The sequence below is a fragment of the Lolium perenne genome, chromosome 3 (genome assembly GCF_019359855.2).
Source record: "Lolium perenne isolate Kyuss_39 chromosome 3, Kyuss_2.0, whole genome shotgun sequence".
In the NCBI taxonomy this organism is placed as follows: Eukaryota; Viridiplantae; Streptophyta; class Magnoliopsida; order Poales; family Poaceae; genus Lolium; species Lolium perenne.
The window spans coordinates 85144141-85158301 of record NC_067246.2 but is presented as its reverse complement, the minus strand read 5'-3'; positions in this window follow the sequence as shown (position 1 = coordinate 85158301).

Below are 14161 nucleotides of genomic sequence, written 5' to 3'. Positions count from 1 at the left end.
AGCCGATGGCAACGCATCGGTCCTTCACGATCTATCCTTCAACCCCTCCACTGATAACTTTTGAGATCTGGTGGATAATGTGGAAGACCCTTGCCTTCAAGAGAGCCCTTAAATTCCTCCCACCAGCTCTAGTGATCCTCTTCTGCAAGAACTCACCATTTTTGAAGAAGGTTGCGACGCAGGACCAGCCGATGACACTCCAAACGGCTTCTAAAAACAGAGCATCTACCAGGCCAGCTGCCCCCCGAGCCTTAGTCAAGGCGAGAATAACGGTGAGGATGCACAGATCAGACAAAGAGCTTTGAACTCAGGTAATTCTGAGACAGCCACCATGCAGAGTCAGCCAAACTTGCCCCCCATCGATCGCCTTTTCTTCCGCTGCAAGCCGAGATTGTAGACGAAACACTAACGGCTTAATGAGCAAAAGGTTGCCTTGCATGCCAAAACTGACTTCTGACAGTACTGCTGAACTGGCGCAAAGGGTTGGAAGTCCTCGAAGAGGCCTCACAGCTGAACTGGACTTGGTGAAAATCCGCGTCTTGAACACGCAGCAGGTAGATCCTGTGTAATTGTACTAGAGTCGATGGCTGTGCATCGGCTTTGTTTCTTAGCTCTAAAGTCGATGTCCGTGCAACGGCTGTATACCATGAGAAGAATTTTTTTTTACTGGCCGATTTTCTATCGGCCCCCAATATTTCACTGCACATGTATCGCACATGTTCATCTGATTAGGTGCCCCCCGAGCCGAATCTGCCAGGTAACTGCGGATATCGGCTCTATAGTTAGCCAAGGGACTGTATTTGAACGTCGGCCCCGTTAGGACTAATGTTGACTCTCATCAGCCGACGTAAAACCGCTGCCCATTAGATCGATGTTGCACACAGGCAGAACGTATGGTGAGGATAACTTTGGCCGATTGCTGGAATCGGCCTCCATGTTGATCGAAGCGCTCAATGAAGGTTTTGCAATGTCCCTCCATAGATCTTTGGGGCCGATCCCAAGGATCGGCCTCGCCACGTTTGTCCATAGGTATGTTCTTGCTATACGGTCAGGCCGGTGGATAAGACCAACCTAACCCCATCCTTTGTCACGTCGATGCGCTCGCAGTCGTCCAAATTGATGCCTGAGAGTGGCTCTTGGCCTGCTGTCTCCCAAGCGTTCATGCCAGCCGTTGAAATCTCGGCTAAGTCATCTGCATGGACGACCTCTACCTTATCTCCATCCCACTGTATTACGCATTGGTGCATGCATCGTGGATGGAATGCAACAGTTGGCGTGGATCCAATCTCTTCCTAGCAGGACAGCATAGGTGCTCTTGCTATCGACAATAAAGAACGTCGTAGGGATGGTTTTCCTTCCTACGGTCAGATCCACGTTCAGAACACCTTGTGCGTCAGACGCTTGGCCATTGAAATCGCTCAATGTCACGTTGGTCTTGATCAGATCCGAGCTAGAGCGTCCCAACCGACGTAGCATGGAGTATGGCATGATGTTGACTGCCGTTTCGGTGTCCACCAGCATCTTGTTGACAGGCTGCCCATTGATATAACCTCGCAAGTACAGGGCCTTCAGATGTCTGTAGCTTCTTTCTCGTGGCTTCTCAAAGATAACTGGTCGTGGGCCGCAGTCAAGTTGTGCCACAGGTGCTTCGTCTAATCCTGGAGCACTAAACTCCGTCGGAAGGATGAACACCATGTTTGTGCCAGCCGATGATTCATCATCGGCTTTCCTTTGCTTGGGGCGCCACTCCATTTTTTGTGGTCGACCTTCTTCATCCAGGGTTCGTTGAATTTTCACGGCCAGATCAGGCCGCGCTTTCCTTAGCGTGTGCAAGTATAACCTTTCGGCTTCCTCCAAGCCACGCAATCGCTGAACCCTACGCTTTTGGGAACGGCTGAGTCCATCAGGGCACCACCTTGGCCGGTGGTACTTATCTTCTTCTTCTTCATCGTCGTCTTCCAAATCCTCGAGATCTTCCACCCGAGGGGACTCAGCGTGCTTGTTCCGAGGCAGGAGAGGCCCTAGACGTTGGAACACGGACACGTTAGCTGCATCCTTCCTCTTCTGTCTACATTATGGGCAGTTGCCGATTGTAGGCAATCGGCTCATTCCTGAATCCCAGCAGTGTTTGAAGAAAGGGCAGTCCCAGTGCTTGTCCACGTCGTCCTGTTCTCTCGACTTCTCCTTGGCGTAGCACTCATATCCCTCCTCGTCGCGATCATGCCGACGATGTCTCCTGGCATCCCTAGCCAGACGATCTCTTTCATCATCGTCATTGGGTCGTCGGCGTTGGTCATATTGACTCACATACTTGTTGAGGAGGTGATCAGAGAGAGGTCGCTGATATCTCACATTCCTCACTTCTCCCTCTGTGATGTAGCGCTTGCCATCGTGACGGAGCCGATCGCGTGGAACGGCTTCCTCTGTGTCCTTGCTACGAGAGCAGCTGCCCTCGTCTCCGTCCTTACCAGAGTGGTGTCCAGGTCCTACCATGTTGATGTTGAACGAGAATCCTGGCTGGCACCCTCCAGGGTAAGTGCACTCCACCATGTTAACGGCGGGGAAGGGGTGAGTGTCGACTTTCATGGCGTACTGGTTGAAAATTAGACGTCCTTGTTCTATCGCCATTTGGATCTGCTGACGCCACACCCTGCAGTCGTTGGTGGTATGGGAGAACGAGTTATGCCATTTGCAGTATGGCTTTCCGTTCAGCTCCTGTACCGTGGGGATTTTGAGGCCTTCGGGTAACTTCAACTGCTTCTCCTTAAGTAAGAGGTCAAAAATTTGCTCAGTTTTAGTTACGTCGAAATCAAACCCTCTGGGCGGACCTGGTGGCTTAACCCATTTGCAGGACACGGGGCTTGCCCCCCGAGTCCATTCAGCCACTGCTACCTCTTGATCTCCCGCAGAGCCTTCGTCTTCATCTGCCTCAACCAGGACTACCGCACGCTTGAATTTGTCCTGGTACAAGTCTGGGTGGCGCTGTTCATATAACGACAGTTTCCGAACCATGTGCGCCAGTGAAGGGTAGTCTGCTTGGGAGGCCATATCCTTGATTGGGGATGCAAGGCACACCACCGCCAACTCGACTGCTTCTTTTTCAGTCACACGAGCCGAATAACATCGGTTCCTAACAGTTCTGAAGCGCTGGATGTATTCTGCCACGGTTTCTCCACGCTTCTGACGTACTTGTGCTAGATCGGCAATGCCAGACTCGGAAGCCTCTGAGTGATACTGCATGTGGAACTGTTCTTCCAACTGCTTCCAAGTCCGGATCGAGTCTGCTGGCAACGAAGTGTACCACCCGAAAGCCGATCCTGTGAGGGACTGTGCGAAGAACCTCACGCGTAGTGGATCTGATGCTGAGATCGTGCCCAGCTGTGCCAAATATCGGCTCACATGCTCGATGGAGCTGGAACCATCTGATCCATTAAATTTGGAGAAATCAGGGAGCCGATATTTGGGTGGTAGCGGGATCAACTCGTACTCATTGGGATACGGCTTGGAATAGCCGATTATCCTCCTTTTCGGCACCATGCCGAACTGGTCTCTCAGGATTGTACTGATCTGATCCGCGGTGCTGGCTATAGGAGTCGAACTCTGAAGATTCGCCGGAGTGGCATACTTAGCCAGCCATGCTTGCTTTTCCAGCTCTGAGCCTACTGCAGGAGCTGAGCTCTGGAGGTTTGTCGGGGTGGCATACTTAGCTAGCCACGTCTGCTTCTCAAGATCTGTTCCCGAAGTCCCTCCTGTTGTTCCAGAAGTCCCTGCTGTTGCAGTCTGGTTTGTGAGTGCCCAGTTACCGTAGTCTGGCACGTATGTGCACGTGTATTCGTGAGGGATCTCCTTAGGCGCCTCATGCAAGAACTGGTAGTCGCTAGGGTCACCACCGATCTTGTAGACGACGTATGCCAGTGAATTTGGCACTTCTGGTGCTGCCAACGCGAATGGCAGCGGTGGACGGGACTGGAGTGGCATCTCTCCTTGGTAAGTCCCGAGAGCTGGTCCTGACGGAGAGTACTGATGCCTCATGATTTCCTGGATCACCCGAAGAGCGACACGCTCCAAAGTGTTCACCAGGCTCTCAGAATGGCGGTGCAGCGAGTGAGCTACCATGTAGTTAATCTCCTGATGCAGGGACCTGGTGCGTTCTTCGGACGGGGCGGACAGGTCCACTCCATCGAGCGCGCCTTCAGGGGAGAACGCTTTCCACCTGACGCCATGTGAGCGGGTTCTGTGAAAAGAGCCGATGAGGTCGGCTTCGAGGATTGCTTTGACCTCGTCATACTTCTTCTTGAGTTCCTCGGTCAAATCCTCGTACGTGACTGGAGTGCCCTCCGCCATCTCGGATGTAGATGGCGATGCGGTTGATCTTGTCCCACCGGGCGTGCCAGAATGTGTTGCGGTCAGAAACCCACCGGCGAGCAGCGATGGGCAACACAGTAGAGCCGGGAGGCTCCCAGGACTGCGGCTGGCCCTGGTCCCTCCGAGCGACGGCCCGCAAAGACTCGGCACGCACGTCCGATGCTGGTGCAAGGGCGTGCCACCTGACCTATACCTGGTCAGGAAGGTGATGGATGTGCCTTGCTTAGTTTCCTGCATGGCATACACGTAAACATTAAATACGAGCCTCGATCGGCTCTCAGGTTGTCCTGTGAATCGGCTCAAAGAGCCGATCCACCCATGATTCGCACGAGGTGTGCGAATATACGGTGGTCCTGCTTGATCAGAATAAAGCTAAAACGATCTACTACGATTTAGGGTTTTCACCACATAATCGGAACATCCTACTCGTGATTGAGCCTGGCGGCCACGCACGGTGATCGTAAACCGACCCTAGACAAGGCCTAAAAACCAACACGAAGTTGATCCCCGGAACATCCTGTCTAGGGTTAGCAAACTACACCCTACGCGCCACTGGATCCTTCAACCCGTTTGTAAGGCCTAACTATGCAGATATTAAACTAATCCTTGTAGAACAAGGAGCAACCATAACGGATCGGATCTACTAAATAATGATCAAGCGGGGTGCCGCCCCTACACCTAAGATAGGTGTAAGGGCGGCTAGATGTCTAAAGGTTGCACGACGACAGCATATGATTCGAAGAACAATGCGAACCCTAACACATCTAAGATAACTACATTGCTCGCCATCAAAAAGGCTTCAGTACGAGCAACGCATGAACAACGAATAAACTTGTACTGCCTAGATCGCAAGATGCGATCTAGGCATCATGATGCTTACCCGGAAGAAACCCTCGAGACAAGGGAGTTGGCGATGCGCCTAGATTGGTTTGTGGTGAACGTGATTGTTGTTTATTTCATAAACCCTAGATACATATTTATAGTCCGTAGACTTTCTAACGTGGGAATAATCCCAACCGGGCACGAGCCAAACTCTAACTAATCGATACGTATCCTACTATATTACAGATACACGGGCAAACTAGCCCAAACTTTGCATATAAGGCCGATTCACGTATATTCTTCCATGTATATTCTTCAAGCCCATCTTGATCGCGGCCCACCCCTGACTCGGTCAAATTCTGGTGATAACAATAAGTTCATAAGAGACCACATACCACGGTACGAGTAAAGAGTACTTGTCAGGAGACGAGGCTGAACAAGGTATAGAGTGATACCGATGATCAAACCTCGGACAAGTAAAATATCGCGTGACAAAGGGAATTGGTATCGTATGTGAATGGTTCATTCGATCACTGATGTCATCGTTGAATATGTGGGAGCCATTATGTATCTCCAGATCCCGCTATTGGTTATTGGTCGGAGAGAGTACTCAACCATGTCCACGTAGTTCGCGAACCGTAGGGTGACACACTTAAGGTTTGATGTTGAAATGGTAGAACTTGAATATGGAATGGAATTCAAAGATTTGTTCGAAGTCCCGGATGAGATCCCGGACATCACGAGGAGTTCCGGAATGGTCCGGAGAATAAGATTCATATATAGGAAGTCATTTTATAAGATTTAAAATGATCCGGAAGATTCTACGAAAGGTTCTAGAAGGTTCTAGAAAAGTCTGGAAGAAATCACTAAGGAAAGAGGAGTCCCGGAGGGACTCCACCTCCCCATGGCCGGCCAACCCTAAGGGGGGGAGTCCACCTTGGACTCCACCAACGGGGCCGGCCACCCCCCCACATGGAAGGGGGGAATCCCACCTTGGGTAGGTTTCCCTACTACATGGAAGGTTTTGGGTTGGGTCTTATTCGAAGACTTGTAGTCCAACACTTGGGGCTTCCACCTATATAATGAGGGGCCAAGGGGAGGGGGCCGGCCACCCCAAGACCACAAGGTGGCCGCACCCCCTAGTGGCCGGCGCCCCCCTCCAAACCCTAGCCGCCCCTCTCTCCTCCAACACTCCCACACGCTTAGCGAAGCTCCGCCGGAGTTCTCCACCACCACCACCACCACGCCGTCGTGCTGCCGGATTCAAGAGGAGCTACTACTTCCGCTGCCCACTGGAACGGGGAGGTGGACGTCGACTTCATCAATACCGAACGTGTGACCGAGTACGGAGGTGCTGCCCGATCGTGGCACCGTGATCAAGATCTTCTACGCGCTTTTGCAAGCGGCAAGTGATCGTCTACCGCAGCAACAAGAGCCTCATCTTGTAGGCTTTGGAAATCTTCAAGGGTGAGTCTTGATCATCTCCTCGTTGCTACCGTCTTCTAGATTGCATCTTGGCTTGGATTGCGTGTTCGCGGTAGGAAATTTTTTGTTTTCTATGCAACGAATCCCTACAGTGGTATCAGAGCCGTGTCTATGCATAGATGGTTGCACGAGTAGAACACAATGGTTTTGTGGGCGTTGATGCTCTTGTTGTCTTTAGTTTGAGTACTTTGCATCTTTGTGGCATAGTGGGATGAAGCGGCTCGGACTAACTTTACATGACCGCGTTCATGAGACTTGTTCCTCGTTCGACATGCAACTTGTATTGCATAAGAGGCTTTGCGGGTGTCTATCTCTCCTACTATAGTGAAGATTCAATTTACTCTTCTATTGACAACATTAGTATCACCGTTGTGGTTCATGTTCGTAGGTAGATTAAATCTCTCTCGAAAACCCTAAACCACGTAAAATATGCAAACCAAATTAGAGACGTCTAACTTGTTTTTGCAGGGTTTGGTGATGTGATATGGCCATAATGTGATGATGAATATGTATGAGATGATCATTATTGTATTGTGGCAACCGGTAGGAGCCACATGGTTGTCTTTAAATTTCATGTTGAGTAGTGTTTCAAAGTAGTTGTAATAGTTGCCACATGAGGTGAACAACCATGAAGACGGCGCCATTGACCTTGACGCTACGCCGATGATGATGGAGATCATGCCCGAAGATGATGGAGATCATGTCTGTGCTTTGGAAATGAAGATCAAAGGCGCAAAGACAAAAGGGCCATATCATATCACATATGAACTGCATGTGATGTTAATCCTTTTATGCATCTTATTTTGCTTAGATCGCGACGGTAGCATTATAAGATGATCCCTCGATCACTAAAATCTCAAGATAATAAAGTGTTCATCCTTAGTAGCACCGTTGCCAAGACTTGTCGTTTCGAAGCATCTCGTGATGATCGGGTGTGATAGAATCAACAAGTGCATACAACGGGTGCAAGACAGTTTTGCACATGCGGATACTAAGGTGGCCTTGACGAGCCTAGCATGTACAGACATGGTCTCGGAACACGTGATACCGAAAGGTAGAGCATGAATCATATGGTTGATATGATGAACACTTTGAGTGTTCGCCATTGAAATTACACCTTGTCTCGTGATGATCGGACTTAGGTGTGGTGGATTTGGTTCGTGTGATCACTAAGACAATGCGAGGGATATTGTTTTGTGTGGGAGTTCACCTAGATTTTTAATTATGTTGAATTAAAATTTGAAATCAATTTGTCATAAACCTAGTCTAAACTTTTGCAAATATATATTGTAGAGATGGCGTCCCCAATCAATTTTAACCAGTTCCTAGAGAAAGAAAAGCTTAAGAGCAACGGTAGCAAGTTCACCGACTGGTTCCGTCATGTGAGGATCTTCCTCGCTGGCGGAAATCTGCAATATGTGCTTGATGCACCGCTAGGTGACCCTCCTGCAGAAACTGAAACCGAGGAAGTAAAGAATGTTTACGCAACTCGGAAAGCTCGGTACTCTCAAGTACAGTGTGCCATCCTGTGCAGTCTGGAATCCGATCTTCAAAAACGTTTTGAGCACCACGATCCTCATGAGTTGGTCAATGAGCTGAAAGCTATATTTGAGACGCATGCGGCCGTGGAATGCTATGAAGCATCGAAACACTTCTTCGGCTGTATGATGGAAGAAGGCAGCTCCGTTAGTGAGCACATGCTCGTTATGACCGGGCATGCGAAGAAACTCAGTGACTTGGGAATAGTGATTCCTAACAGACTGTGGATTAATCGTGTCCTTCAATCACTGCCACCAAGTTACAAGAACTTTGTGATGAACCACAATATGCAGAACATGAACAAGGAGTTACCTGAACTCTTTGGCATGCTAAAAGCTGCTGAGATTGAGATCAAGAAAGAGCACCAAGTGTTGATGGTCAACAAGACCACCAGTTTCAAGAAACAGGGCAAGTCTAAGGGGAAATTCAAGAAGGGTGGCAAGAAAGCTGCCACGCCTCCTATGAAACCTAAGAACGGCCCTAAGCCTGATGCTGAGTGCTATTACTGCAAGGAGAAGGGACACTGGAAGCGTAGTTGCTCCAAGTATCTGGCTGATCTGAAGAGCGGCCTTGTCAAGAAAAAGAAAGAAGGTATATCTGATATACATGTTATAGATGTTTATCTCACTGGTTCTCGTTCTAGTACCTGGGTATTTGATACTGGTTCGGTTGCTCATATTTGTAACTCGAAACATGAACTAAAGAATAAACGAAGACTACTGAAAGATGAAGTGACGATGCGCGTTGGAAACGGATCCAAAGTCGATGTGATCGCTGTCGGCACACTTCCTCTACATCTACCTTCAGGATTAGTTTTAAGCCTAAATAATTGTTATTTTGTACCCGCGTTGAGCATGAACATTATATCTGGATCTTGTTTAATGCAAGACGGTTATTCATTCAAGTCTGAGAATAATGGTTGTTCTATTTTTATGAATAATATTTTTTATGGTCAAGCACCTGAAAAGAATGGCTTATTTCTGTTAGATCTCGATAGTAGTGATACGCATATACATAACATTGATGCTAAGCGAATTAAATTGAATGATAATTCTACTTATATGTGGCACTGTCGTCTTGGTCATATTGGAGTGAAACGCATGAAGAAACTCCATACCGATGGATTACTTGAATCACTTGACTTTGAGTCACTTGATAGATGCGCAGCATGTCTAATGGGAAAAATGACTAAGACTCCATTTTCTGGTATGATGGAGCGAGCTACTGACTTATTGGAAATCATACATACAGATGTGTGCGGACCAATGAGTGTAGCATCGCGCGGTGGTTATCGTTATGTTCTAACCTTCACAGATGATCTGAGTAGATATGGGTATATCTATTTCATGAAACATAAATCCGAAACTTTTGAGAAGTTTAAGGAATTCCAAAGTGAAGTAGAAAATCAACGTAACAAGAAGATTAAATTTCTACGATCTGATCGCGGAGGTGAATATCTGAGTTATGAGTTTGGCATGCATTTAAAGAAATGCGGAATACTTTCACAATTGACACCGCCGGGAACACCACAACGAAACGGTGTGTCCGAACGTCGTAATCGAACTCTCTTAGATATGGTTCATTCTATGATGTCTCTTACTGATTTGCCGTTATCATTTTGGAGTTATGCATTAGAGACGGCTGCATTCACTTTAAATAGAGCACCATCGAAATCCGTAGAAACGACACCGTATGAATTATGGTTTAATAAGAAACCTAAGCTGTCGTTCCTTAAAGTTTGGGGTTGCGAAGCCTTTGTAAAGAAGTTACAACCGGACAAGCTAGAACCCAAAGCGGAGAAATGCGTCTTCATATGATACCCTAAGGAAACTATAGGGTACACTTTCTATCACAGATCCGAAGGCAAAATCTTTGTTGCTAAGAACGGAACCTTTCTTGAGAAAGAATTTCTCACTAAAGAAGTGACTGGAAGAAAAGTAGAACTCGATGAGATTGATGAATCTTTACTCGTTGATCAGAGTAGCGCAGTACCGGAAACTGTTCCTGTACCGCCTACTCCGGTAACAGAGGAAGCTAATGATAATGATCATGAAACTTCGAACGAGGAAACTACTGAACTTCGCAGATCGACAAGGGAACGTGCCACTCCTGATTGGTATGATCCTTGTTTAAATGTCATGATTGTGGACAACAATGATGAGGACCCTGCGACGTATGAAGAAGCGATGATGAGCCCAGATTCCAACAAATGGCAAGAAGCCATGAAATCCGAAATGGGATCCATGTATGATAACAAAGTATGGACTTTGGTAGACTTACCTGATAGCCGCAAGGCTGTCGAGAATAAATGGATCTTCAAGAGAAAAACAGATGCTGATGGTAATATTACTGTCTATAAAGCTCGACTTGTCGCAAAGGGTTTCCGACAAATTCAAGGAGTTGACTACGATGAGACTTTCTCACCTGTAGCGAAGCTAAAATCTATGGGGATTTTGTTAGCAATAGCTGCATTTTTCGATTATGAGATTTGGCAGATGGATGTCAAAACGGCGTTCCTTAATGGAGACATTGAGGAAGAGTTGTATATGGTACAACCCAAAGGTTTTGTAGATCCTAAAAATGCTGACAAAGTATGCAAACTTCAGCGTTCAATCTATGGACTGAAGCAAGCATCAAGAAGTTGGAACCGACGCTTTGATAAGGTGATCAAAGACTTCGGGTTTATACAGTGTCATGGAGAGGCCTGTATTTACAAGAAAGTGAGTGGGAGCTCTGTAGCATTCCTGATATTATATGTAGATGACATATTATTGATTGGGAATTATATAGAACTATTAAGCAGTGTAAAAGGTTATTTGAATAAAAGTTTTTCAATGAAAGACCTTGGTGAAGCATCGTATATATTAGGCATCAAGATTTATAGAGATAGATCAAGACGCCTAATAGGGCTATCACAGAGTACATACCTGGACAAGATTCTAAAGAAGTTTAGAATGGACGAAAATAAGAAAGGGTTCTTACCTATGTTACCAGGCAAGGTCTTGAGTAAGACTCAAGGACCGGCTACGGCAGAAGAAAGAGAAAGGATGAGTAATATCCCCTATGCCTCGGCAGTAGGATCTATCATGTATGCCATGCTATGTACTAGACCGGATATAGCACATGCTGTTAGTTTGACTAGCAGATATCAAAGTGATCCAGGAATGGAACACTGGACAGCGGTCAAGAATATCCTGAAGTACTTGAAAAGAACTAAGGATATGTTTCTTTGTTATGGAGGTGACCAAGAGCTCGTTGTAAGCGGTTACACCGATGCAAGTTGGAACACTGATCCTGATGACTCTAAGTCACGGTGCTGGTACGTGTTTATATTGAATGGTGCTGCAGTAAGCTGGGCAAGCTCGAAGCAGTGCACGGTGGCGAAGTCTTCAACAGAATCAGAGTACATAGCGGCTTCAGAGGCTTCATCAGAAGCGGTATGGATGAAGAGGTTCTTGTAGAGCTCGGTGTGGTTCCTAGTGCATTGGACCCACTAGTCATCTACTGTGATAACATGGGTGCCATCGCCAATGCACAAGAACCAAGGTCACACAAGAGGCTGAAGCATATCAAGCTGCGTTACCACTCGATTCGCGAGTACATCGAAGATGGAGAAGTAAAGATTTGCAAAGTACACACTGATCTGAATGTAGCAGATCCGTTGACTAAAGCTCTCCCTAGGGCAAAGCATGACCAACACCAGAATGCCATGGGTGTTAGGTACATTATAATGTAATCTAGATTATTGACTCTAGTGCAAGTGGGAGACTATTGGAGATATGCCCAAGAGGCAATAATAAAAGTGGTTATTATACTCCTCTGTTCCATTCTATAGTGCCTATAGTTTTTTGGCACGGAAATTAGCGCAAGTGTATTTTGTACACAAGACCCCTAGCTAAACGATTTGAGATCAACGTAAAATTTGGGAAATCCATATCTTCCTAACTTATCATAATAAATTTGGGAGTTGAACGATTTGGGAGCTGAACAGGGAGGGCGTAACTAAAAAATAGCTAAGCTACAACCTTATATTCTGAAACAAATGCCAAAAATCTATAGGCACTATAGACAGGAACGGAGGGAGTATATCTTTATGTTTATGATAAATGTTTATATACCATGCTATAATTGTATTAACCGAAACATTGATACATGTGTGATATGTAAACACCAAAGAGTCCCTAGTATGCCTCTTAACTAGCTTGTTGATTAATGGATGATTAGTTTCATAATCATGAACATTGGATGTTATTAATAACAAGGTTATATCATTATATGAATGATGTAATGGACACACCCAATTAAGCGTAGCATAAGATCACGTCATTAAGTTATTTGCTATAAACTTTCGATACATAGTTACCTAGTCCTTATGACCATGAGATCATGTAAATCACTTATACTGGAAAGGTACTTTGATTACATCAAACACCACTGCGTAAATGGGTGGTTATAAAGGTGGGATTAAGTATCCGGAAAGTATAAGTTGAGGCATATGGATCAACAGTGGGATTTGTCCATCCCGATGACGGATAGATATACTCTGGGCCCTCTCGGTGGAATGTCGTCTAATGTCTTGAAAGCATATGAATAAGTTCATAAGAGACCACATACCACGGTACGAGTAAAGAGTACTTGTCAGGAGACGAGGTTGAACAAGGTATAGAGTGATACCGATGATCAAACCTCGGACAAGTAAAATATCGCGTGACAAAGGGAATTGGTATCGTATGTGAATGGTTCATTCGATCACTGAAGTCATCGTTGAATATGTGGGAGCCATTATGGATCTCCAGATCCCGCTATTGGTTATTGGTCGGAGAGAGTACTCAACCATGTCCACATAGTTCGCGAACCGTAGGGTGACACACTTAAGGTTTGATGTTGAAATGGTAGAACTTGAATATGGAATGGAGTTCGAAGATTTGTTCGAAGTCCCGGATGAGATCCCGGACATCACGAGGAGTTCCGGAATGGTCCGGAGAATAAGATTCATATATAGGAAGTCATTTTATAAGATTTAAAATGATCCGGAAGATTCTACGGAAGGTTCTAGAAGGTTCTAGAAAAGTCCGGAAGAAATCACTAAGGAAGGAGGAGTCCCGGAGGGACTCCACCTCCCCATGGCCGGCCAACCCTAAGGGGGGGAGTCCACCTTGGACTCCAACAAGGGGGCCGGCCACCCCCCCACATGGAAGGGGGGAATCCCACCCCAAGTGGGATTCCCACCTTGGGTAGGTTTCCCTACTACATGGAAGGTTTTGGGTTGGGGTCTTATTCGAAAACTTGTAGTCCAACACTTGGGGCTTCCACCTATATAATGAGGGGCCAAGGGGAGGGGGCCGGCCACCCCAAGACCACAAGGTGGCCGCACCCCTCTAGTGGCCGGCGCCCCCCTCCAAACCCTAGCCGCCCCCTCTCTCCTCCAACACTCCCGCACGCTTAGCGAAGCTCCGCCGGAGTTCTCCACCACCACCGCCACCACGCCGTCGTGCTGCCGGATTCAAGAGGAGCTACTACTTCCGCTTCCCGCTGGAACGGGGAGGTGGACGTCGACTTCATCAACACCGAACGTGTGACCGAGTACGGAGGTGTTGCCCGATCGTGGCACCTTGATCAAGATCTTCTACGCGCTTTTGCAAGCGGTAAGTGATCGTCTACCGCAGCAACAAGAGCCTCATCTTGTAGGCTTTGGAAATCTTCAAGGGTGAGTCTTGATCATCTCCTCGTTGCTACCGTCTTCTAGATTGCATCTTGGCTTGAATTGCGTGTTCGCGGTAGGAATTTTTTTGTTTTCTATGCAACGAATCCCTACAGTTTTCACTGTGTAGGCTATTGTTTTCCTCCGTTTAGGTTGGTGTTCCCCTTTGTATAACATGTTGTTCCCCTTTGTTCAGGATATTGTTCCCATCCGTTCAGCTGTTGTTTCCTATTGTCTAGGCTATTGTTC